We start from the raw sequence: 27595 nt of genomic DNA, 5'->3' as shown, positions 1-27595 counted from the left end.
GGCTCGAAGTCACGGACTGTGAGATCGTGACCTGAGCTGAAGTTGGAAGCTCAACTGACTGAGCCACCCAGGCGCCCCAGTTGATCACCCCTTCTTAAAGGTGTTTTTCATGTAGAATACCTATAGCTATATATAATATATTCTCTACCTATCTATCTATATGTATTTTAACCTGTGTTACCAGCATCTTGGATAAGTTTCATTTTAATTAGTCATCCTGTATCAATCTTTTGTGGCCATTTGTGTTCAGATGGAAATGTAAATATAGTTGTCTTCCATGCTGTATCTTTTTTTTAAATATTTTTCAGGGTCTGTGTCTTTCTTTTCTATTTCCACATAGTTTTCAAACACATGCAAGGATGTTTTTGAGGGATAGGAATGGATTAGAGGCATTCATCTTGTACTGCTTTGGTGCTTAATCTCCTAAAAGCATTTCTTGGTAACATGGTGAAATTTACAACCGTCCTCAGTTATAGTCCCTTTCAGAAATATTGCTGAGTAAAAAAACCCAAGTTAAAGATGAAAAAGTTTGTTGGCCTGCCACACATTCCGGCTATAGAATTGCTCCTAATGACTTGCCTTGGGCTGAAACTCAGCCTCTGTATTTATGAAACTTTGCTGCCATAAAATGAGTAGGCGAGAAATGGTGTTGTGCTCATGAGGTTTGCCTCAGTGGGATGGATGCCATTTCATCACACGAAAGACTGTGGATTTTGGCATCTTCGGAGGAGCACCAGCCCGTCTTTCCGACAGAAAGATACTGGACATTTTCAACTAATTGTTGCTGCTTTGGTTTGATAGAAACATTGCATCATTCTTGCCATGGGCAGCATGAAGGATCCAGTGCAGCTTTAAGCTTTTTTAAAGACAGATGGAGGCTTCAAATGGTTGTGTGAAACCGGCGCTCATCATGTTCCTTGGAAGACTTCAACATTTTCATTTACCGTCAACATCATCAGCATGTCTGATTATCTCAATAAGGAATTTAATTTACCCCTTTGAGTCGAGAATTTTTATTTAGCATACTTATGATTTTAGTATTTAAATTTCAGGAAATATTTTATGTCTACTTATTTGCTTTACCTGGAAGTACCCTTTATATTAGGTTTGCTGAATCAACATTTAACAACCTATCTTAGTTTTCAAAAACATTCTAATGTTAATTTCATTGGCCATCTGTATATATTTTTTATGTATACAGTGAACTCAAGGTTATTTAGATTGTCCTGTTTGGGGAGTATTTAGGTCCCTTGCCTTTCTTTTTTTCTTTCTTTCTTTTCTTCTTTGTCTCTCTCTGCCTGTCTTTGGAGCTGTTTTTTTCTCTACAGAAGGAGGAACAGGGCCATATCAGCTAATCAACACATGTTTATCATGTGTATATGCCTAGTTCTGTCTCTACTCTGTGGGAGCTCACCATTCACCTAGGGAGGGGGTATCCCTGAAAAAGTTGTGATCCATTTAAGATGGCTTATTAGGAGGTAGTAAGTTAGTGGTTCAGACTACATGAGAGGGATTAGAGGTTGGTGAGACAGAAGACAGAAAGGCAAGGCTGAGGAGAGGCAGCCCCTGGGTTGCAAAGGCTTCAGAGGATTTGGAAGAAGTAGATACAGAGCATATAGCATCAGAGACCTTCAAGGGACCAGTTTTTAGCCAGGGATTTATGATGGGCAAACAGGGGAAATGACTTTGGGGGCAGAGTGGGCTGGCTTACAGAGGAATTTGATTGTTGGACAGGACCTGACTTCAGAGGGTCATGTAAGAGGATTTTTGGCTTTGTGTGGTAGGCGATGGGAAGGCATTGATGATTTTGACCCAATCCTTGAAATTCAAAAGAATTAGCATGATTCCTTGTAAGGAGCTTTGGCTAAAGCCTTGACAGAGCAAAAACTGAATGCAAGTTTCAAATTAAGTTTGGGGAGATTTGTCAGTTAACTTTAAAAGTTTTAATCCTTTTAGTTTTCAGAGATGAGTAAGAATTAATGTCATTTTTTCCTTCTTTATCTTGTCCGTTTATATATTCATTGATAGGAGATTTGCATTTGAAAAGTTTTATTATGTATTCCAGTAGGAAAATTGCACATTGTTGATAAATGTATCTTTTATAATCCTTGCTGTTATTGGAACACTGCTAATTTTATTAACACTTTCTCAAAGGAAGATGAAAGTGAAATAAATGCCCATGCAGCCCCTTCATTATCTTGTCTGCCCTTGCCTTACTTGTGTTGCCAAAATTCTAATGGAGAAAAAAAGGGGGCTGCCCAGTAATTTTCTTTTCATATGACATTTCAGCACTCCTCTCGTCCATCACTGTAATGAAAATTGGCAGCTCTTGAGAAAAACAGTAACCACTCAGAGGAGAGCACCTGCTACATGGACCATCAACAGCAGAGGACCCACTTCAGCCCAAATATGATGCCATTTTTCAAATGTGTTAGAGGCAACCCTGTTAGATGCTCAAAGGGTAGTTGTTCTCAGGGAAGGAGATAGGCGGACCATTCCATCCCAAATGTCTAGTTATCTATCATCTTGCTACATGATTAAAAGTTTAAAGGCAATAATGCCCCAAGGTCATGACTCTTTCTCTTTGGACTTTTCAGCAAGAAGTTAGGGCACAAGATATCTTTTTTTTTTTTTTTCAATATATGAAATTTATTGTCAAATTGGTTTCCATACAGCACCCAGTGCTCATCCCAAAAGGTGCCCTCCTCAATACCCATCACCCACCCTCCTCTCCCTCCCACCCCCCATCAACCCTCAGTTTGTTCTCCGTTTTTAAGAGTCTCTTATGCTTTGGTTCTCTCCCACTCTCTTTTTTTTTTTTCCTTCCCCTCCCCCAATGGGTTTCTGTTAAGTTTCTCAGGATCCACATAAGAGTGAAACCATATGGTATCTGTCTTTCTCTGTATGGCTTATTTCACTTAGCATCACACTCTCCAGTTCCATCCGTGTTGCTACAAAGGGCCATATTTCATTCTTTCTCATTGCCACGTAGTACTCCATTGTGTATATAAACCACAACTTCTTTATCCATTCATCAGTTGATGGACATTTAGGCTCTTTCCATAATTTGGCTATTATTGAGAGTGCTGCTCTAAACATTGGGGTACAAGGGGCACAAGATATCTTAATAGCATTAACATCAAAGACTGTTAGGTCCTTACCTGTTGTTGTTGTTGTTGTTGTTGTTGTTTCTTCTTCTTCTTCTTCTTCTTCTTCTTCTTCTTCTTCTTCTTCTTCAATGGAATGTTCCATTCAGCAGTAATTAAAGCAAGATCAGATTGATGTACTTTAAATAATGACTAAGGTATGATTTTCTTGTCACAAGAATGGTGTTTTAACAAATAGACCAGTTCATTGTTGAATTTTGAAGGGGCTATCTTAGGTCTGTATTTATTTCAGTGATGGGGCAGTGATCAGAATCTGCTAGCAACTTTCCTTTGAGAATTTGAGACAGTAGATAAGACACATAAAATAATCACACTTGTTTTCCTTAAAACCTCAAATAATATCACCTAGTAGTGTCACCCACAGTTTTAAATCAGCTTTGCTCTGAGTGAATTTTGGCTGTTCTCTAAATAAGCTGCACCATGAAAGCATGAGGATATTTCATCAATTAAGATAATCAAAAAAGTGTGCTTAAGGCTGTGAGGGAAGTTTCAAAAGTGGGTCCCCAAGTGATTTTCATCAGTGGAAACATCATTGGAACAGCATCATTTCTCGAGATGACAAACTTGAATAAGAAAAATGCAACTAAGTATATGCATTCTTTGGCATTTGTTACAGTTAAGTGGTGTAATAAACAGCCTGAGATTTGGACCCAGACAAACTGGGTATGAATTGTAGTTCTGCTACCTTGGAGAAGTCATTAGCTATGAGAGTCTCAGATTCCTCAGGGTAAAAGGGAGATTGAAATCAGTGTTTGTTAGGACTAAGTTAATTGGATGAAGGTAAACTGAATTAAATATATTTATGTATATGTGTATAGCTATATATTCATCCATATATCCATCAATGTGTTTATCTAGCCACCCATTTTACACAGCAAAACCCAAAAAATGATAGTTATTGTTACCAATGTGAAATTGTCATTGGAATGATCCCTCCTATTCTTTATGGTCTAAACTTCTTGGATGCCTCCATTGGTTGTTCCCTCGTTCCTTCTCCTTTCCCCTTATGTCCTCTCTATCCATCTGGAAGTTTTCTTTCTCCCCCATCATCATTTCCCTCCCTTTCTTTCATCTATCACTTTTGTAAATCTCTTCTTATAAATGAAAAATGGCTTCAGGAGTGGGCCTGCTTCCTCAGCACTTAGAAGGAGTGACGGTGAGCAAGCTCTGTGGAATCCACTTGGATCTCTGCCTTTCATGCAGAGCTGAAAGCTACTCAGTGCCCTTGGTAAACAGGGCCTAGCTCTGAGGCCTCTTCGGCCCACTTTCTACCTTCTCTGAGTGACTTCTGACTTTGAGCTCTGGACTGCTTCTCTGAGCAGAAGGCATACATAGTCTTTCCGTTTCCATCATCAGCCCCCTCTCTTCTCTAGTACTTTCTTTTCCCATCAGTGTGACAACATAACCCCATCGTGATGAAATTAGTCAGTTTTCATTTTTTTAAATATTTGTTTATTTTTGAGAGAGAGATTGAAAGTAGGGGAGGGTCAGAAAAAGAGTGGAACAGAGGATCTGAAGCCGGCTCTGTGCCAACAGCAGGGAGACAGATGTGGGGCTCAAACCCACAAACCCTGAGATCATGACCTGAGCCTAAGTTGGAACCTACTGGGTCACTCAGGTGCCCTCAAATTAGACTGCTTTCTTTCCTGGTTTTGGAGTTAAAACATTAGGACTGTGATTCTAAACCAGGGTGCCAGGATCTCCTAGAGGGGAAAATCAGCATTTTTCTGAGAAAGGGGCAGGCAGGTTGGATATAGTTTGAGAAGCATAATTATTGTCATGATGCAATGTTAAGACAAAGCCAAAAAACACAAAACTGTTATTTTCTTAAGTAAAGTACAGATAATAAGCTAGGCACATGAACATTGCTTTGTGAGGATATTCTGAAGGCAGACTTTATCTTTGGAATGATAAAAGTTATCAATAAGAAGGTTTAGTGTCTGATTTTTTTTTTTTGAGGGTAAACTGCATGAGAGTATCATAGTTACCAAATAGAGCATAAGTTTTTTAAAAGTACAAAAACACTGTTGAGAAACACTGTTTATTTAAGAAGTTAGCGAGAATAGTCATCATAACCCAAGAAAGACAGCCTGACCTGCAAGCTCCCAGGAGGCTCATTCCTGTGTTTAATGAGAAAGCTGTAAGAGAAACCAGCTGAGACTGACATATTCATTGTATTTGTTTGGGGAATTTTAATTTGATGTTAACTTGCTCATCACAGAAATTCACAGGAGGTCTCAGCCATAACGGGCACTACTCTGTACTTTTATAAGTAGAAATAACAATTCCTGCATGAACTGGAAGTGTGAAGTTGACAGTAACTTCCCTTGGGTTTTACCACTTGCCCCAATGTCATTGGCTACTTCATCCTACTTTAGGAAAAATGAAACATTACTAGTTGTGCTCAGAACCATAAAAATCTCTAGTTTCACTAATGTGGGTCTTCTAGATATTGATACTTCAGATATTCAGCTGTGGCTGTTACATCTTACTTACCCAATGCCATATAATGAATTGACTGTTACTCCTTAGAGGGCAGACATGTATTTGGTATAAGCATAAACTTCTGAAAACACCAGCTTTTGATGTAGTTATTCTGATTGACCTTGTGAACTCCCCTTTACATGGGATATCATGGGTATGGGGAGCAAACACAGAGAAAGCATCATACAATGGAAACCACATTGGATTTAAACAGACATGGGTTTACTCATATGTGGATCCTGAGAAACTCAACAGAAGACCAGCAGGGAGGGGAAGGGGGGAAAAAGTTACAGAGAGGGAAGGAGGCAAACCTTAAGAGACTCTTAAATACTGAGAACAAACTGAGGGTTGATGGTGGGTGGGAGAGAGGGGAAAGTGGGTGATGGGCATTGAGGAGGGCATGAGCCCTCCTCAGTGTTGGGATGAGCACTGGGTGTTGTATGGAAACCAATTTGACAATATGTATAAAAAATAAAAAGATCAATAAATAACATAAAATGTGAAAAAAAAATAGACATGGGTTTGAGTCTTGGGCCTGACATTTAATAGCTGAGAGGACTTGAGCAATATATCTAGCTTTTTTGAACCCCAGTTTTCTCATCTATTAAATAAGGATGATGTGACTCTCTCTGCAAGGGTTCTGTGAGGTTTGAAGACATGCTTAGAAAGTGCCTAGCAAAATACCTAGTACATAGCACAGTTCAGAATCTCATTTTTATCATGATGCACATTGGCTAAATCCTCTAATGTGGAAATTGAACTTGTCAAATGGTATGTATAATATATTCATTGCTAAATACACACTTACCCTGATCCTAAAGCATTGTCTCATGTGTCCCCAAACCCTGTCCTATTTATGTGCTTTGTTATCACTACTTACTGGTGAAAGTATGTGCATATACTCATACTCTCACAAAAATCAGTTCCGCACATTTAGATAATTACACAAACCCACTCATTTTAGGGATAGGCTGAATCTATTTTTGGCACCTGCTAATCAGACGTGCACATGGGGATGAGAGGTGCAGCAGAGAAGCCAATTCTACTTTCACGGGGCTCATTAATCATTATGCTATGATACCCAAGCAAGAGAAGCTGAGAGCCGCTCATATGAGCAGTCTTGGGTCCCGTACTGGTCCTGCTCCAGCAGGTACACATGCAGCCTGAGTTCCAGCCTTTTGGAGCCTCTGACATTGCAGAAAGCCCTACTATTTAGACCATAAAGTGGTTGTTGGCATGGCATGATAGGAAGAGAGGGAGTTGACCTGATGCCAGGCAGAGCTGGGTTCTGAGAGCCCTGAGATTTGTTACTGGCTCCCATACCCTTACCAAACTCTGCTGTGTGTTTTGTACATCTTCTAAATAGTGTGTACACTCATTCAGGGTAGGGCCCATGTCCTCTGCCTCTGTTCTCTCTCTGGCAACTCTTTGCACTGAGAGGAAACTTATTGACTAGGGGACGGGAGAGGGACTCTGGTCCTGTCAGCTGGTTGGTCATTGATTGCCAATGGAGAGGCTGTCAGGTGCTGACTCTTCAGCTGATTAGCTGCCTGAGCTTCTCTTGCTAGGAAACACATGTTCTTTTTCTGGCTGTTGGTCATCAGGAAGGCCCTTTTGAGGTTGGACAAGGGAAGGGAGAAGAGGGAGATGCCAATCAATTACACTTGTCTTTGTTAATGGCCTCGGAGTAAGGTTTGGTGGGGTGACCAATAAATCTATTGTTGAAGATCATGTATGTGAATTGTCTATAGATTCTTTGGCAATGAAAAGCATCTTTACTGTGTTTTTCTGATTATATATATAATGTGTATCCATTTAAAAGATATTTACACAATGCCAGGAAATGTAAGGAGGAAAGTAGAACTCACCTGGAACCTTGACCCTATGAGATTGCTCTCATTAACATTTGGTGATTTATTCTTACATGAAAAATTTTTATGCAGATAGGTACAGAAATATCTGATTTATGTAAATCATGTCATAATGCTGTTTATTAAGTCTGTGTGCATAATTTCGTTCTGTCATTTTTTAAATGGTGTATCTACACTGCTTTTCTCTGTTAACATTGTGGAAATTTGTCCATGTGGACAAGAGTGGATCTAACTCATGGTTTCTCACCTCAGCAGTATTGACATTTGGGGCTAAACAATTCTTTGCTATGGAAGGGATGTTATGTGCATTGGAGGATGCACTACCTACTAGATCACAGAAGTACTGATGCCCCCACTCCCAGGTTGTAACACAAAAAATGTCTCCAGACATTGCCACATGGCCTCTGGGGAACAACAGGTGTCCCTGGTTGAGAGCCACTGATCTAACCAGTTGTTTTCAATAGTTGCATAATATTCCGCAGCCTTGGTATGTCACTGTGCAATCATTCCTTTTCTGGTGGTCATTCAGTTTGTGGTATCTTTTTTGCCTGTCACATTTATGATTTAGATGGGTGCTGTCCTTGGTCCATGGTTGTCATTCAGGAACCTGGAAACTTTGCAGAGATAAAACCTGTGCCTCTGCCTCTGCCAAAACAACACTGTATGTGCCTGGGCTTCATTTACTTTATTCCTGGGTTAGCCCAAAGAGCAACCATAAAGGAGTCAGGCTGTGACTGGCCTGCTTTGGGAAGCCAGGCCTCATCTGTCATGGGCACATGCTCTTCAGCCAGATGATGGCAGCCAGGGGGGAAGGAAGGCCCAGCATTACCAATATTCTCATTTTTAAGAGAAGCTGGAGATACATATTTTTATGTAAAAAAAAAAAAACCCTCCTAATTTTTAAAAAAGTGCATTTATTTATTTTGAGAGAGAGAGAGTGTAAGTGGGGGAGGAACAGAGAGAGAGGGAGAGAGAGTCCCCAAGCAGGCTCTGCACTGTCAGCATGGAGCCCAGTGTGGGGCTTGAACTCATGAACTGTGAGATCATGACCTGAGCTGAGATGAGGAGTTGGATGCTTAGATGACTGAGCCACCCAGGCACCCCCGATTTTTTTAGGTTGAAATCTAAGTTAAATTTTTAGAAAACAGAATACAGGCTAAACGTAACAGGTCTCCTGCCTAAAGCTGGCCACAGTTTCCAATGTGCAACCTCGAGCATAGATATTTATCATTGATTGTGATCTGTGCTTTCCTGGGGTTTCAGTTCCTTGAGTGGCTAATGGTGAGGATCTAGTCCAGCTTTGTGGTAGTGAACATTGCTCTTAGACCTACCTTGTCTTCAGTGACACTTGCCTCTTGCCAGGTACCCATCCTCTTTTGGCGAGAGCTGAGCTCCTGTAATCTATGTTGTCTCCATGTCCAACACCGTCTGAGCCACCCTGGGTGCTTGGGGACTGCTGACTTATGTGTTTTCAGGAGAAATAGAGACAGTGCTGCATCATGCCTCAGAATCTTCCTAGCTTCATAATTTATCCCCGTAGTGGCTGGGGTAACTGTGTGAGAGGGGGTATTTACTGGGACTGGGACATGGTGGCTTTCAGCCATGTGGAAGCTCCACCCCTCTTTAGAATCTGTTGTTCATTTAGGAGGATGTGGCACATTTATTTACCTGGTTCTCTCCCCAAATAAAATGTTAGACTAGGAAGAGACATTGGCGATTTCTGAAAACAATACTTTCATTTCACAACTGGGGAAAGCAAGGGAAAGGAAGTGATTTAGCGGAGGCTCCATAGCAAGTGCCAGGGTGGGGCAGGTCTCTTGCATCCTGTCTCCTTTTCCAGGGTGTCTTTACCACGGCTTCTAATAGCTGACTTTCAAAGAAATGGCTTTCTTCTGTTTCTATTTGTCAGCTGATTTTTCTAGTCCATATTTCTACGATCCATCCCTGGGAGATGACCCTTAGGTTGCATTGTGTTAATTTGAGTTTTTGCAAATCTAATTACCCCCACATCCCCAAGTCTTTCAAGACAACAGCCTTATTCTTCTATTTGAGCATTATTTTAAAGAGGAGGATTTAGCTGGATATATTTTGTGGAAGGTGTATTTTGAGGAAGGTTTTGTGGTGTTCTACAAGCTTAAAGACCAGATTATATCAGATTTTCAGATGCTGCCTTAATAAGCTGGATATTATGCTGGTGATGATTTTGAAGACACAGCAACATGTGATAATTGGCAAGCCTTAGGTGGGATTGAATTGATTGACAGCTTGCCCCTTTGATTGGAAATGTGTTATACCGCAGTTCCTATGAATCTAACTTCCTGGTTTTCTACACCCACAGCTGCCAACAGCTCTTAGCTGCCGGAGAAGGCAGGCAGATCGGGCAGCCTGAGAGGAATGCCATGTGTTAGAATAGGCTTTATCCCGGTGCCCACTCGACTGCCAGGATGCTGTCAGTACAGTTTGAAAAATGTGTGAGGGACCACCCACCAGCATGACACCTATGTTGGCCAAGGTCAGAACCCTCAGAAATCTGACTGCTTGCTGGCAGTTGTAACAGCAGAAGTAATGGCATGAGAAGAGACACAGCTCCAAGAGAGAAGGTGTGCTCAACCGAGAGTCTAAGGACTTGGATTCCCCTGATCCCTTAGCTTCTCTGAGCCTTAGCAGCTTTATCTGGAGCACAGAGATTAAACAACATTGCCCCTTCTATCCCTTAGAGATGCTATTAAAGCCAGTTGAATGTGTGTGGGTTGAATTGTGTCCCTCCAAAATTCACATGTTAAAGCCCTAACTCCCGGTACTTAGAATGTGACCTTATTTGCAGATTCATTTAGTTAAGATGAGGACATACTAGAGTAGGCATTCTTATAAAAAGGGGAAACTTGGGCACTGACATGCACACAGGGAGACCATGATGTGAAGATTAAGGTTGTGCTGCCACAAGCCTAAGAACTAACAGGAGTTGGGGGAGGAACCTGGAACAGGTCCTTTCTTAGCACCTTGACAGGGAGCATGGCTCTTGCTGACACCTTGATCTTGAACTTCTAGCCATTAGGACTGTGAGACAATAAATTTCTGTTGTTTAGGTCACTCAGTTTGTGGTACTTTCTTATGGCAGGAGTAGAAAACTAATCATACACAGCCCACACACGTGTACACACACACACACACACACACACACACACTGATTTGAAATATTTAACACTCAACAGCAACCACTAGTATATTTGGGGCCAGGACAAACCCAGTCATGGCAGTGTGGGGTTATTAGTTCATAATAGTAGGCTGGGTTGATGGTGGGGCTTAGATGGATGGACTAGACAGTAAGATCCTAAAGACAAAGAATGATTGGTTGTAGTTGGCACTTTATTCTTAGCATTCAGCACAATATCCAACCCAGTTTTTGTGCTATTTGTTAACTAGATTAAATGTTATAAACAGAGAAGTCATTGTGATTGGGTTTTAAAACTCAAATATAATTTACATAACAAAAACTCACCATTTTAAAGTGTACAATCCAATGTTTTGTCGTATATTCACAAAATATTCATATATATTTTCACAACATTTATTCTTTTTTTTTCTTTTTTTTTTTAGTTTTGATAGTGGCCATCCTAATGGGTGTGAAGTGTTATCTCATTGTGGTTTTGATTTGCTTTTTCTGAATGATTAGTGATGTTGATGTTCTTATCGTATGGTTATTGGCCATTTGCTTATCTTTGGAGAATTGTCTATTCAAGTCCTTTCTCATTTTTAAAATTAAATTGTTATTTTTGTTGTTTAGTTCTTTATATATTCTGCATATGAATCCTTATTAGGTTTATAATTTGTGAAATTTTTCTCCCATTGTGTAAGCTATTTTTTCATTTTCTAGAGAATGCTCTTTGATAAACAAATATATTTTTTAATTTGTTTTTACACTTATTCATTTTTGAGAGACAGAGACAGAGCACAAGTGGGGGAGGGGCAGAGAGAGGGAGACACAGAATCTGAAGCAGGCTTCAGGCTCTGAGCTGTCAGCACAGAGCCCAATGCGGGGCTTGAACTCACAAACTTCGAGATCATGACCTGAGCTGAAGTCAGAAGCTTAACTGACTGAGCTACCCAGGTGCCCCAGTAAACAAATATTTTTCATTTTGATGTAATCTAGTTTATTTTTTCTTTGTTTTCTTGTGATTTTTGATGTCATATCTAAGACATTGTTACCTAATCCAAGGTCACAAGTAAATATATACTTATGATTTCTTCTATGAGTTTTACAGTTTTAGCTCTTACATTTAGGTCTTTGGTCTGTTTTGAGTTAATTTTTGCATACAGTATATGGTAGGGGCCTTCCTTCCTTCCTTCCTTCCTTCCTTCCTTCCTTCCTTTCGTGGCTATTTGGTTGTCCCTGTGCCACATATTGGAAGAGCTATTCCTTCCCCATTGGTCTTGGCCCCTGTGTCAAGATAAGTGGACCAAAGACACGTGGGTTTATTTCTGGACTCTTCATACTATTTCAATGATATGTATATCTGTGCTTCTTCTAGCACCACAACCTTTTGACTAGTGTAGCTTTATAGTAAGTTTTGAAATTGGGAAATTTGTATCCAGTCACTTTGTTCTTCTTTTTTTCAATATTCTTTCACTGATGAGGCTTTCTTAACCAGTAGGGACAGTTAGGAATTGGTTAAGTATATGAGTTCCGTATGTCCATAGCAAGATAGCTGTGCCCTTTAAAACTGAAGGTCTCTCTGCCCTTGATAAAAGCTCTGGCCTGAAAGAGAACCTGACCAGACTGTAGAAGTGGTGTACATGGTGATTGAGTAGCTGATCAGTTTCATTGTTTTCTTGGATTTGTGTCAAGTCACCTGGAAAATCAAAGGTATCATTTCACTTTATTCTTCAAATATCTATCTTAAGCAGGTAGAGAAAATGTGTTTACATTCATGATATAGGTAGAGAAAGTGAGTGACAGAGTTAAAAGATTTGTTTAGATTACAAGGTTAATTCATGGCATAACATTTACTAGAAGCAGGTCCCCTATCTGTCAATGTTGTATACTTGTTTTGCTTAAAAACGTGTATTTCTTGGGGCATCTGGGTGGCTCAGTTGGCTAGGTGTCTGACTCTTGATATCAGCTCAGGTCATGATCTCATGGTTCGTGAGTTCAAGCCCCACATTGAACTCTGCACTGGCAGTGTGGAGCCTGCTTGGGATTCTCTTCCTCCTTCTCTTTCTGCCCCTCCCTCACGTGTGCTCTTTTTCCTCTCCCAAAATAAATAAACATTTTTTTAAAAATTGTATTTTTAAATTTTATTAATATTTATTTACTTTTGAGAGAGAGTGAGAGAGAAACAGAGTGTGAGCGGGGGAGGTGCAGAGAAAGAGGGAGACACAAAATCCAAGGCTCCAAGCTCTGAGCTGTCAGCATAGAGCCTGACGACAGGACTCAAACCCACAAACTGAAATCATGACCTAAGCCAAAGCCAGACGCTTAACAGCTACCCAGGCACCCCCCAAAATTGTATTTTTAAAAATTACATAAATAGTAAATGTTAACTACAAAAAAATCATTACAGATAAGGAAGAGGAGGAAGAGGAGGGGGAGACTAATTACCTTGTAATACTATTACTCAGAAAAGATCCAGCAATTGGGGGATTCCCATTGGACCATGAGTAGCAATATGCTGGTAAATGTTCAACACCTGGCTCTGCAGAAAAGTAATGCCCTGATTTGTACTATTTGCCAGTTTCTTTTGGGTAAATACTCCTATATGGCTGATTTTGAGCTACCAAGGTGACATCACTGAGTGTGGATGTAGGAAGAGATGCACATAGTCAGCTCTCATGAGCCGGTGCCAGCATATCACTGAAGGGTACTCTGTCTAGTTCCTTGCTGCTCAAAATGTAGTTCATGAATGATCGGCATTGACAGCGCTTGAGGGCTTCTGAAACACCCAGAATCTCAGGCGCCATCCTGACCTATGGAATCAGAATCAGAATCAGCATTTTAACAAGATCTAGGGTGATTCCTATCAATGTTTGAGTTTGAGCAGCATTTCTCTACAGCTGTACTGTCCCATGTGGTAGCCACTAGCCACACGTGGTTGTAGAGCACTTGAAATGTGGCTAGTCCAAATTGAGATGGTCTGTTTTGAATACTTACTGTGTGTCTTGGTTCAGCCTGCTATAATGCATTACCATGGCTTAAACAACAAACACTTATTTTTCATAGTTCCGGAGGCTGGGAAGCTCAAGATCAGGGTGCCAGGAGATCTGGTGTTTGGGGAAGGCCTACTTTCTGGCTTCTTGCTGTGTCCTCACATAACTGAGAGAGGAGGCTCTTGTCTTTCTTCCTTTTCTTACAAGGGCACTAATCCCATCATGAGGGTCCACTGTCATGACCTAATCTAAGCCTAATCACCTTTCAAAGGTCCTACCTCCTAATACCATCCCATTGGGAGTTAGAGTTTCAACACACAGACTTTTGGGAGGAGACAATCATACAGTCTATAACAGTATGGAAAAAAAAATACACTATCCCATAAATATTAAAAAAATATTTTTAAATGTTTATTCATTTTTGAGAGAGATACAGTGCGAGTGGGGGAGGGGCAGAGAGAAGGAGACACAGAATCTGAAGCAGGCTCCAGGCTGTGAGCTGTCAGCATAGAGCCCAATATGGGGCTCGAACCCATGAACTGTGAGGTCATGACCAGAGCCAAAGTCAGACACTTAACGTACTGAGATACCCAGGCACCCCTCCCATAAATATTTTTTATATTAACTACATGTCAATGTCAGAATATATTGGGTTAAATAAATATTATTAATTTCAACCATTATTTTTTGCTTTGTTTTTTTTAATCTAGCTACTACAAAATTTAAAGTTGCTATGTGGCACAGATTATACGGACAGTACCAGTGTAAAGCATGGAATGCCTAGGACTCTGACTGTTCTGTGTGTCCCTTGGGCCCACTTCTTTCTAAACCTCAACTTAAGTTGATCCAGGGGTTTCTAATAACACAATGAGTTGTCCACGGCCACACTGATGGTAATGGCCAAAGCCACCATCCATTTCCTCTTTACTGCTGCTCTTGTGTCCCACATCAGTGGACTCAGAAAATATTAATAAACTGAACTGAATAATAGCTCTTTGCCACTGAAAGTTCAAGGATATTCTACTTCAAGAATAGAGGAGGATTCCAGAAATGAAGTGTCTCATATACCTCTTCTTACATCTGTTATCTAGGAGGCTTCCCGGGCAATAGTGCATCAGTCTGTGCATCATTTCCATGGCCCTCAATGATCTCTCAGGGACTCATCTTCATGACAAAGGAAGAGTCACTAAATAACTCCTGTTCCTAATAAACAGCCAGAGAGCGAGTGTACCACTGCTCAGCACATTAACCATATTTACCATCTAAGAGACAGAAAGCAACCTGTCTCATTTGATGAGGAAGCCATAAAGTTTTAGTGAATGGGAAGTAAATCAGGGCTTCTGCTTGCCTTGTAAAAATGCACTGCCTCGTGTTGCATCTCACTCTTCACTTGCATGAGTGTATTTTTATTCCTCTGCATAAATAAAACATGATTCGAAGCCATCCTCTTGACTTGCTCTTGGTGCTAGGTTCAACAACCAAAAAATTAAAGTTGGCATTGTGTTTCTGATGAGGCTTGAGCATTAGTATGAAACATCTACCATATTTGCAAGGTGAAAAAGGCTTTAAGCTGGGAAGGGACAAAAAAAGAATCTTCCTCTTCAGTCCCGTGAGAGGGCATGCAAATTGCCTGCTGCAGTCCTGGGTACAAAAGAAAACCACAAAACAGACTGTTTCACTGCCATCTCCAAAAGCCAAGAGCACTTTGAAGATAAGAATAGATAAATAGTCAAATTCAGTCAAACAATCAGCTTTTAAAATTAATTCACAAGATCAGTGACAGGTGCTAAACTGTGTTTTATAGTCACATGAATATGGTAAATATCTGGAGACATAAAATTTTCTTGGTTGATTTCAGTCAGTCATTTTTCTTCATTTTGACCCAGAGTATTTCACGTAAAAGCTGCTTTGTGGCTACTAGTAAGTCTGGTATCTGTCTGTCTTTTGTCCTCCTCCTACACCTGAAATTTAATTTCAGAACTGCTATATAGAGAAGATCAAGAATCAGGGATTTTGTAAAGATTTAGGAGGGTCCTGTGGTGAAAAGGCAGGGAGGGGGAGGGCATCAGAGCTGGCTGGTTGCCATGGGGCTAAGGCTGAAGCAGGAGGGTGGTGCCCGGAAACAGAGGACAAATAAGAGAACAGTGGAAAGTTGCCAAGTTTGAGCTGCACAAACATGTTCAAAGTGGATTATGAAAGCCTGCAGTTCTTGAATCAGATACTAGGAGCTGAGGTAGCACCTATGGGTGTCTGGCAATTGGGGAAGGAAAGTGGAAGGGAAGCTCTTAGGGTGAATATCAAACCAAGCAGGCCAACTCTTCTGGTAGGCTTTATGTACCACTGGTGAAACTTTTCCTGGATAGCTAAGGTTTCTTTGAAGTACTTGGAGAGCATTTGACAGAGAATGTTGTGTATTTAGTTTATCTAGTTATTTTCATTTTTATTTGGTTTTACCCAACGGGTAACATTTCTTATAGAGCATATTTCCTTTTATATGTTTGCAAATACAAATTTTCTGCTAATAAGCATTGTCTCTTGTCAGAATCTTATACAAAGCTTCAATGTTGAGAATAGCAGTCAACAAATAACACTATATTATAAAGAGGGCAGTGTCGTCTCTGAAGCATAGACGACAACACAGAAAAATGAGAGAAACCATAGCACTTTCTCCAGTCGAAAAAGAAGCCTGGAGAGTGGAAAGGATGTGAGTTGTTGGTTGTAGTCCTAGAGGAGACTACCCTCTACTCTCCCAAGGAGGTTTTCTTCCAAGTCAAAGGAGAGCACTATTTCTAGTGCTTGGGGAGTGTCTGCAATAAGGGAAGACTAGCACCCCACTCTCCACCTAGCTGGGTCCATGTGGAGAATCCATGGGTCTGCTCTGGGCCACTTTTGCAGCTGAGTGAGTTATAGTGAGAAAGGCCTATGAAGCTTGATAAATATCCTGGGAGTTAGAGGGCAATGTGGGAACACAACCATGTCTACCTAGTGCCTCGAGAGTCCTAAAGTCAAGGTGTTCCCTGGAGCAGCCTTAATTGTAAGGTGAAGAGAGAGGGCAGCAATGAGGCAGCTTGCACACTACATTTGATTCAGTCAGGATGAGTGACTTTTCTCTAGGTCAGTTGCTTATTGCAGAAAATGCTGGGTTGGACCTTTTTATTGTATCCTGTCAGACTATGGGGTCAGGATAAGATACTGTGGATGTCCCATCTGGTTAGGAGTGGAGAGAGGTGTTCAAGAGGTTAGCCAGAGAGTGTATTCCCATATGAGGGCAGTAGAAAGGCACCCACAAAGAACCCATGTCTATAGCCTATGAGAGAGCTAGCACCAAAACACTTCTGCCCATTGGGGGCATTGATAGCCAGCCCATAGGGAATCAAAACAATGTATACAGTTAAGTAGAACACTTGTTGTTTTTCCTCTATCCTCCTGTTCAGTACGAGTCAGAAAAGGAAAAGAGAAGAGATGGAAGAAGAAGATAAAAACAGACAATACGCCCTTCACTTCTGATCTTCACCCAAGTGTTGGGCCTGAATAAAGAGCAGGTTGGAAACTTTGGATTACATATGATATTCAAGTTTAGATTTATACTGGATTGTGCTTTTTAAAAGCAAAAGGGGAGTCAATCCTAGAATAGAACTTGTTTTTGTTTTGTTTTGTTTTGTTTTTGTTTTTGTTTTGTAACTAGAAGTGCCTAGAAAGTTATTGGATTGGGTAAACTGTCATCAAGGGTGATTTGGCAGAGTGGGGAGAGGGCAGTAGTTGTGGAGGAAAATATTTAATGCTTGGATTCCTTTGAAACTTTCCAGAATGTTCAGTAAACCAGTTATACTTATTAAGGTAATTCCTCCCAGAGTTTTCATGGCATTGCACAATAGGAAATGATAATTCCATTTGTAAGTCAAGCTAAGGCACATATATATGCCTATTACTTATGCCTAGAGGTCATGAGAGGTGACTGGTTGAGGGTTTTTATCCCTTCAGTCTGAGGCTCTATCCAAAGGACTGATGACCATGTCCATGGGCTGGTACTCTGTTTTACATTGTATACACTCAGGGTGATTGGAGAGAATTCCTCATGTTTTTTTTTTTCTAATGTGTATTTATTTTGAGAGAGAGAGAGAGGGAGAGAGCGAGCAAGCACAAGCAGGGGGAGGGGGAGAGAGAGAGGAGAGGGAGCATATCAAGCAGGCTCTGTGCTGTCAGTGCAGAGCCTGATGTGGGACTCAATCCCAGGAATCATGAGATCATGACCTGAGCCGAAATGAGAGTGGATGCTTAATCGACTGAGCCATTCAGATGCCCCTCCTCTTCTTTGTTTATGGGAGAAGGGATGACTTTTAGTCCCATATATAGTCATCTTAAGATGGCATGGATCATGGAAATCCCTAGGTTTAAATTCTCATCTGTACATTAGCATAGAAGAAGCAAAGAATAATGGAACAAATATTGACTTGGGAGACAAAGTTCCAGCATTGTCAATGGCCAGGTACTTGGGCAAGAAACTTAATCAGTCTGGGATTTTGTTTCCTTAACTGACAATTAATTGGGGACTTGGGGGGCAAGTATTCAATAAATGGCAGCCATCACCAGCATCATCACCACCATTCTTCGAGACTGAACTCTAAGGGGAAGGGGCAATAAATATTCGATTCAATTAGTTCATCAAATTTGACTGGCTGTCTATTACACATGGGACATAAAAGGTAATAAGAAAGCTCCCCTGAAGCATGTGGGGTGGGACGTTTGGTACCCTAAGGCTGCGGAACTCCCCAAAGTCCTCAAATGATGATCACATGTCTCCTTATGGTTTCTGAGACCTTTTCTGTGACATTTGTTTACTACATACAGCAGTACATCCTGCCCACACACGTGGTGGCTACTGGATCGAGTTGGTTGCATGCCATCACCTGTACTAATCCTCAGAGCTCCTCTCCTCTGGTTTTGTAAGCATCCAAAGGAGACAATATGTCTAATAGAGTGTCCATCTTCATCTGATGCCTGAAATATTAAAATTAGATTTGGGATATCTATGGTATGTCATACTATGTTAGTCAGATATGAAATTTTAGCTTTTATTTTCCCAGAAGTCTAGAAATTATTAGAGAGGAGAGTGGTATATATGCCTGGTCAGCATAGGGATCACTTTATGGGTATCTACTTTTCTCAGGCAAGGAGCTCAGACTCAAGAATCTGGGTAGAAAAAATTATTTTTGGTGAACTTACTCCCATCATTAAATTAATACATATCAAGTAATTTATTCATTACCTTCTTACCTTCTTCCTTTCTTTTATCCCACCAATTTGGCTTGATATCCCCTAAAAGCAGAACTTTCAGAGTAGGCCCTGCATGCAGGTAGTTTATGTGGGAGATGATTAGACGAGAAAGTATGAGGGAACGGGAGGGTAAAACAGGGAAGGAGGAAAGTCAGAATAAGGATGTGTTGTTGAGCTCATTGATGTAAGAAATGAGTGCTGATTCTGCTAGATTTTCTGAGAAGCATGTAGAAACACTCTTGGAATCATCCACTGGAAGGATGAGAGACTAGAGCCTTTATTCACCAGCTTCCTTTCCATAGTATTTGATATTACCCGCAGTGGCATTACCTGCCCTTGCACTTATGGGCTGCTTGCATGCACCGGCTTACTCCCAGGACTTTGGAGAAGACTGGGGCAAAGTGCATACCACCTTTGAGGTGGGACACTGGTGCTGGGGACTGTTCACTCACCTAATGCTGAAATAAGATGTGGGCTGGGAGATATGACAAAGGTACCACAAATGTCTGCTTATTCTAAAAAGATTTATGGTGGCTTGCAAACATTAACATTACATTTTAAATATATTCAGAGGAGTTAAAAATGAAGAGTCAGTAACAAAGTTATTATAAGAACAGATGTGTGGGGTGCCTGGGTGGCTCAGTCAGTTAAGCGTCTGACTTCAGATTATGATCTCATGGTCTGTGAGTTTGAGCCCCGCATCGGGCTCTGTGCTGACAGCTCAGAACCTGGAGCCTGCTTCTGACAGCTCAGAACCTGGAGCCTGCTTCAGATTCTGTATCTCCCTCTTTCTCTCTGCCCTTCTCCCACTCGTGCTTGGTCTCTCTCTCTCTCTCTTTCTCATAAATAAACATTAAACATTTTTTTTCAAAAGAACAGATGTCATTTAATCTTATATACTTCTTAGATATGGGACCTAAAGAAAAGGCTCTGAACTTTGAAACAGCCAACATGAAGAGGAAATCATGATAAAGTACAAACTTTACAATGATTGAAGACAAAAATGAACGAATTGTTCAGTAGAAACATCAAAGAGTAATTTCTCCTATTGATCCTCAGAGAGGACAAGGGGATGTGATGAATTACATACTGATTAAAATCTTTAATGTAAAATTTGGTGTAAGTTTCATAAAGCTGTTTCTTATGTTTGAATGCAGGCAAATGGCTTCCCCCCAAGCATTATTAGTAAAACTAAGGAGGGGGGCAGAGAGGGGGATATTTGTAAGATGCAGGGCACTTGGTGGTACTCTGGTAGCCCCACTAATAGATGGACAGTTTTGGAGACTAGAAGAATGAGTCAATGACTTTTAATTATATATTTACTTATTGAGAGAGAGAGGGAGAGAGAGAGAGAGAGAAAGAGAGTGAGAGAGCGAGCATGTGTGTGAGCTGGGGAGGGGCCAAGGGAGAATCTGAAGCCAGGCTCCACACCCAATGTGGAGCCCAACTCGGAGCTCTGTCTCACAAACCATGAGATCATGGCCTGAGCCGAAATCAAGAGTTGGATGCTTAACTGACTGAACCACCCATGTGTCCTGAGCCAATGACTTTTGGAGTGTTTCTTACCAGACCTCTTTTTTTTCCTCAACTGTCTCTCATTCCAATTTCCTTCCCTGTTTAGAATAACAGAAAAGCATGGGCTTTGAAGTGAAATTCAACTGTGAAAACTCAGCCTATTCATCAATAACTAACTTAGGATGAACAAATTTATTACCCTTACTCTCAAATTTGCTACTTATTAGCTACATCGCCTTTTTCTTTTGACAAAACAGCACATATTCTTTTAGAAAAATTTGAAAAAAGAGAACTATAAGAAAAAAATTTAAAACTGTATGCAGCTTTCCCATCCATATAAAGAAATGGTGGTTGAACTATTACGTTTTGGTAAATTCCTTTCTAGTTTTGTGTTACATACAGTTTTGTGACTATATTATATATACTGTTTTTTTCTTTATTTTTTCATTATATTATGAATATTTTCCCATGCTAATGAATATATACTGACATAATCACTTTTAATGGATGCATTTTCATCCATCAAATGATGTGCCATCATTGTTTAATCATACTTGATTATAGACATTTAGATTGTTTCCAATTTTGGATTATTATGGTGAAAGTCATGATTAACATCCTTGCACATAATTCTGTGCATTTTTCATCCAAATGTTTCTTTAGAATCAAACCTTAGATTTGGAATTGCTGTAATAAATGATGTGAAAATTACAAGGCTTTGGTATATTTTGCCAAATGTTATATGTACTTACTTTCCCTACCAGCAGTGTATCAGCATGCCTGTCTCACCAAACATGTCTATGACATCTGATGACAGTATAGACACAGTATGTGTAATAGCTAGAAGGCTGTTTTGGTCCACAGTTAAGTACCAGCCAGGGAAATAGGAGCCACTCTATGTGTTACAGAAAGAGGGAATTTAATACAGATATTGTTTGCACATGTGATGGGGTAGTTGCAAAGCCAAACAGGATGCTATGGACTGGATTGTGTTCTTCCAGAATTCATTTGTTGAAGTGCTACCCCCCAGTGTGATTGTGTTTGGAAGTGGGGCCTTTGGGACATAATTAGGTTTAGATGAGGTCATGGGTGTGGGGACCTCATGATGGGATTAGTTCCCATCTAAGAAGAAACATCAAAGAGTTTGCTTGCTCTTTCTCTGTCTCCACACATACCAAAGACAGGAAAGGCCATGTGAACCCATAGCATGAAGGCAGTCATCCACAAGCTGGGAAGAGGGCCTTCACCAGGAACTGAGTTGGCCAGTACTTTGATCTTGGATTTCTTATCCTCCAGAACTGTAAGAAATACATTTTCATTGTTTAAGCCATTTAGCATATGGTATTTTGTTATGGCAGCATGAGCAGACTAAGACATAGGCTAACTCAGAGAGTACAACTGGAAACCACTGCTTTTCCTAGGACAGAGGAAGGAGGCGGCATTGCCAAAGCCCAAGGCCTGGAGCCATCTGAAGGAGGCAGATGTCCTTTGGAAGTTGGAATGGCAGAGATACAGCCTATAAGAGAAAAATGGGGAGAAACACCCGGATTTTTCCTTCCTCCTGTCCTCCAACCTTCCAGCAGGACCTCCCACTAGCAGAACAATGTGAAACCCCTGACAAGGAAGCATGGGAAAGCCAGAGGCCCCTGGACAGTGTGACACAGAGCATGGAAGACTAGAGATGAAACTGAGGACTCACAGATCCAGGAGTGCAGAAGATACTGTGTTTGGTAGAACAGTGTCTTTGAGAAGCTCTGCTGTCTTGCCTGTGCAGGAGACCCTCTCTTTCAGGTTATGCAGGGCACTATGCCAGCACAAACCATTACAAAGGCTGCTCAACCCTGTAGGCACTGGAGTTTTCAGCCCCTGCTTTAACTCGTGTGCCCACTTTAGACAGGGGAGAGCATTTTAAGAGTGGAGACAGTATGGGGAAAGGCATGGGGGTGGAAAAGAATTCCACTGAAGCCAATTTCTGTACCTTTTCTTAGGTAGCCTGGTCCTTGAAAGTTATAATTTTTAAAAGACATAGCCCTTGACCTTTAATACTCCATATTAAAAGCCAGAGAGTGAACCGGTTTCACACTGTGTCTGTGTGAGTCTTCTGTTGTGTGAAAATCTATTTCATGTGCGTCTGGAGTGGACTAAATTAGGCAGTGTGATGTTCACATGGGTTCAGCTTCATTCTTTGTAAATCATTAAAGCTGTTTAGAGAGCAGGTGGGTACATGATCATGGTTGGCTCTGCATGCCGTCACTGACGCTAGGGCTCATGTCTGTGAGCCTCCTCCATTCAGCCAGTCATCTCTTCATGCTTACTGAGGGAAACCCAACAGATGTTTAACAATGAGGAGAGGAAATGTGGATGCCTGAGAACTTTCACCAAGGCCAAGGGAAATGCAAGGTTAGTCATTTTGGCAAAGAATGGCTGGTGAAATACAGCCCGCAGGCTCTGGAGGCTTTGGGTCTGCGTTACTGCAATGCAGCCTGTGGTTGAGTGGGGCCTGGTGCAGGGCTGTGTCTACCTGGAGGAGGAGAGGAGTACCTGGTTCTACGTTAGATAAGGGGGCATGTGGAAGCCTGTAAGGTAGGTCTGCCTGCTTACACAGTGGGGAGATCCTGTCCTCATTTCAAAGGGCTTTCATGAAACCACCTTGTCCTGTTCGAACACTTCCAAGTGGAGAGCTAAGTAGGCATTTCTGCTACAGTCCAGACCTTCAGCCTAACTTTCCTCATGTGCTGCGTTTGCACATCCCATTTCGGTCTCGTGGTCTAATTCAATTTGCTCGTTTGTCTTTATTACTTTGGGTTAGTCTCTTGCTTTGGGGTGGGCTGTTTTGGCTTGAGGAGAACAAGGTATGGGGACCATTCTTCTGACAGGCACTGGTCGCATGAGCCACAGACACAAGTGCTTCCAGACCAGGGTGGTCTCAGGAGCAGGTTAAGCAGGCAAGGGGAGGGGACCTGTCAAACCCATCTAATGGGGGCACTCTTGGCCTGAGTTGATTATAGGCAGTGGGACCTCTGACTCCCACATTGGCTTTGATTTCTTGTTTTTAAGGAAAAGTCGGAGATCTCCATGGAAGTTTTCTTTTTAAAAAAAAAAAAAAAATTTAACATTTATTTATTTTTGAGACAGAGAGAGACAGAGCATGAACAGGGGAGGGTCAGAGAGAGGGAGACACAGAATCTGAAACAGGCTCCAGGCTCTGAGCTGTCAGCACAGAGCCCGACGCGGGGCTCGAACTCATGGACCGCGAGATCATGACCTGAACCGAAGTTGGAAGCTTAACCGACTGAGCCACCCAGGTGCCCCTCCATGGAAGTTTTCAAAAACGGGAATTAAGTCTAAAAATGTCAAAAGCAATGTGTAGGCTATAAACTTCACTTCTTTGGACAGAATCTGGCCCAGGGGCCAACAGTGTACATTCCTGGGCTTTTCACAATGCCAACCGAGATAGTGTCTCCATCCTGAAGGGCCTTCAGTGGAGCAAGAAACTGCAAGATCCAACTTTGTCACAAGGCAGAATAAACCCAAGATGTGCTATAAAGAGAGATTCTAGGAAGTGCTATGGGTGTCCCGACAGAAGAGATTTTTATGAAGATATTTTTCTTTCTAAGGTATTAACATGAAATATTAATTCTATCTTAAATAATTGATCTTCAAAATGTGGGAAAACCAATTTATTCTGTTTGTGTCGTCCATGGTATGAGACTGGGCTTAAAGGTGAGACCACTTTAATAATGAGGCCTCTGGCTACTTCACTAAATAAATCCCCCTGAGGGAAGGATTTATACCTTACTGATTTCCACTCTGGAGTGTTAGAGTGAAAATTCCTGTGTAAATAGTGAAATAGGATTTTAAAAGATTGCTTTTTCTAGACAGGATGACTAATGAGAGAGGTAATCCCTTAAGATGCATTCATGTGCTCAGAGCAGCCCAGCCATTCCAGAATTCCCCAAGTGTGGAGTTCGGCAGGTAGTGGCAAAGCCAGTCTGAAGAGGTACCGTGGGGCAGGGCTTTGCATGGGGGCAGGCCCAGGGTTGGGGACAGAGGCCGGACGTCAGCAGGACACCTGAGTTAGGATGTGGTGATTGTCCCGTTATCCTTGGAGCCCCAGGGTGCTGAGCTCCCACCTCTCCCAAGGCTCTTCCCATGCTGTATTACAATGATCTGTACATTCTCCCGCCAGCAGGCTGTGAGTATCTTGGTGCAGGGCCAGTGCCTAGCAGACTGCTGGCATATTGAATGTCAGCTGAATGAATGAATAAATGATAAACCAAATTAAAATGTAGACAGGTGTTCGGCATCAGGGAGATTCAGCAAGAAGTGGCGGTACTGCTGGGCGAGCGGATGCAGCGTGGCAACAGGCGATTTAGAGCTGGTGAAGTGCAGACTCCTGAGCCTGTGGGTAGAGGATGAAGTGAAGGGCAGGCCCTTGCTTTGGGGTTGCGGGCAGGGCATCAAGGCAGGACTCCAGCAGGAAGAAACACAGCATGAATTCAGTTAGTGGGACGTGGGGACAGAGCACAGCTTCAGGGCAGCAGAGAGCAAACGGTCAGAATGGACACTCTGTCATCAAAGAAAGGCAAGTTCAGATCTTCCCCCTTTTCCTAGCTGGGTGACTGGGCAATAGATTTAACTTCTCTGTGCCTCAGGGCCCACATTTCTTTTCTTTTTCCTTTTTTTTTTTTTAATGTTTGTTCATTTTGAGAGACAGAAACAGAGCACAAGCAGGGGTGGAGCAGAGAGAGAGGGGAAACAAAATTCGAAGCAGACTCCAGGCTCCGAGCTGCCAGCACAGAGCCCGATGCAGGGCCCGAACTCACGAACCCATGAGATCATGACCTGAGCTGAGGTCTGACACTTAACCGACTGAGCAACCCAGACACCCCTCAAGGCCCACATTTCTTAAATGGGGGTCTAATTGTTGGGAAGACCATATGAGATATTGTGTGTGAAGCACTTAGCTCAATGCCTGGCAGAGAATCATTAATGCAAATATGGATAGTACTTGATTAGACATGGGGTACTTGATGCTGGGACTTCTGAGCAGTAACCAGGAGCTGGGGAGTCCACCTCAGGCATTTTGCAAACTATTTATCTCCTCACCCTGACCTGGGTATTGGGAATAAATATTGTATTTCTAAGGCTGCTCAGGAGATTCTGGTAACTCCCTCATAATGCCTCCTTGCTCAGCCCCCTTGCATTTTTATTTGTCTAATTCCTCTTCCCTACAAAACCAGTGTAGGTCTCTACATCCTGTTAGCGGATCTGCCTAGAGATGAAAGTGAAGTCCCCACATTGTGGGGACTAAAAGGATATCAAGGCAGGCAAGGCTGAGGTATCCATGAGACAGCATACAGAGTGCCTGGGGTCCACAGCACTTTCAGAGACCCACAAAATGTTTCCATTTCTTTTGAAATGAGAAGAAAAAAAAAACAAACTTTCAGGTTGAAGAAAATGTTTACTTATAGAATACTAATTTATATATTCATCTTTATACAAATGCTGTCATGAAATATACTCTTTAATGTTTTTTAATGAAGGAAGTGGGCCATAAAAGCTCAAGAAAGACACCTATGAAAGTCCTAATGTGGCCCCGGGGACAGGGACCCCAGCAAGTAGTTCTCTAAGATCTATGGAAAGTACCTGGAAGGTTTATTAAATGCAGATTTCTGGGACCCATTCCAGAGTCAGGCAGCTGGTGGCAGGCTCAGGAATCTGCATTTGAACTGAAGCCCAGTTCATTCTGAAGCAGGCTGCAGGAATAGCCTTGAGACCCCCGGACCCCACTCTACATTATGGTCCTACCCTGGCAGTATGATTAGGGAATGCTGGGAGAGAGACCCTGCTGTCCACACTGGCAAATCCATCAAAGCATCAGTCAACCAGTCAGGAGCTCAACTAACTGCTGGATTGATCAAATATCTCTTGCCATCTATGTATTAGGACCTGATTTAAATATCTTATGGCTGAAAAGAGAAATGTTTGAAGCAGATTTTCTTTGGTTTTATTTATTATGTTTATTTATTTTTTTTTATATTTTGAGAGAGTGTGAGGGAGAGGGAGAGGGAGAGGGAGAGAGAGAGAGAGAGGGAGGGAGAGGGAGAATATCTCAAGCAGGCTTCACTCTCAGCACAGAACCCAACTCAGGGCTCCATCCCACAACCCTGGGATCATGACCTGAGCCAAAATCAAGAGTCAGACACTCAACTGAATGAGCCACACTGGTGTCCATGAAGCAGCTTTTGTTTAAATGAATGTAGTACACCATTGCGAGATGTAACTTTGCATTTAAACCCAGCTTCAAAAAGTTATTTTGCAAATCATTACACAGAACTTCCGCATTAAACATGGGCATTACACAAGTGGCTGATTTTGCTCCACTCTCCATGAATAAGCAGATTTCTTTAATTAAATATATGATTTTCTTTAATTGAAGCAGTTAGTTTGAAAGGTGATAACTAAATAAAATTTTATCCTACAAAATTTATAGAGTAAAAGCAACATTAAAATAACATTAACGTTGTAGGACAGACTCAGTGAAGGAGCAAATAGGCAGAAAATTGACAAATCCCTCACCTTAATGACTTGCAGCCATACTCTGTTGAGAAAGGTGTGATTCTTATCTGCATTTCTTTGCATTGGTGACTCTTTCCAATAAAATTCAATACTCTTTTAATACTCCTGTTTTGTCTGTACTGTTATTATGGCGTGAATGATACCCTTTACTTTCACAGTTTTGCAGAAGAGTGTATCAGTGATATTGGAGGATGACCCAGTCGGATTGAAGGCAATTTCCTTGAGTTAGTTATAAAACCAAAATCTAGATAAGAGGTTTCTCTCTTTAATAATTCTAATATTCTCTTTGTTTTTCCTTTTTGAGGTATAATTGACGTATATTCTTATATTAGTTCCAGGTGTACAATGTAGTGATTTGATATTTTTATGCATTGAAACATGATCACCATGATAAGGCTAGTTACCATCTGTCACCATGCAAAGTTAATACAGTATTGACTATATTTCCCAAGCTGTACATTAAATCACCATGACTTTATTTATTTTAAAACTGGAAGTTTGTACTTCTAATTCCCCTTCACCCATTTTGTCTCCATCCTCCAGCCCTCTCCCCTCTGG

The 27595-nt window shown here is 41.4% G+C and overlaps 1 long non-coding RNA gene across 3 annotated transcripts in view; it reads left to right on the top strand.

Annotated features, from left to right (window-relative positions):
* The window catches only part of LOC125911656 (uncharacterized), a 325018-nt gene that overhangs the window by 173886 nt on the left and 123537 nt on the right, over positions 1-27595 (top strand). Inside the window, exons 4-5 of one of the 3 annotated variants that reach the window (XR_007454405.1) lie at positions 17101-17208; positions 19848-20025. This is a non-coding gene — a long non-coding RNA (uncharacterized LOC125911656). Of the gene's footprint in view, positions 1-17100; positions 17209-19847; positions 20026-27595 lie in introns of those variants that run through there. The other 2 variants (XR_007454403.1, XR_007454404.1) reach the window with 2 other exon arrangements.

The sequence above is a fragment of the Panthera uncia genome (genome assembly GCF_023721935.1).
Source record: "Panthera uncia isolate 11264 chromosome C1 unlocalized genomic scaffold, Puncia_PCG_1.0 HiC_scaffold_3, whole genome shotgun sequence".
Lineage (NCBI taxonomy): Eukaryota > Metazoa > Chordata > Mammalia > Carnivora > Felidae > Panthera > Panthera uncia.
Note: the sequence above shows the minus strand (reverse complement) of the source record. Positions and strands in the feature narration are given on the sequence as shown.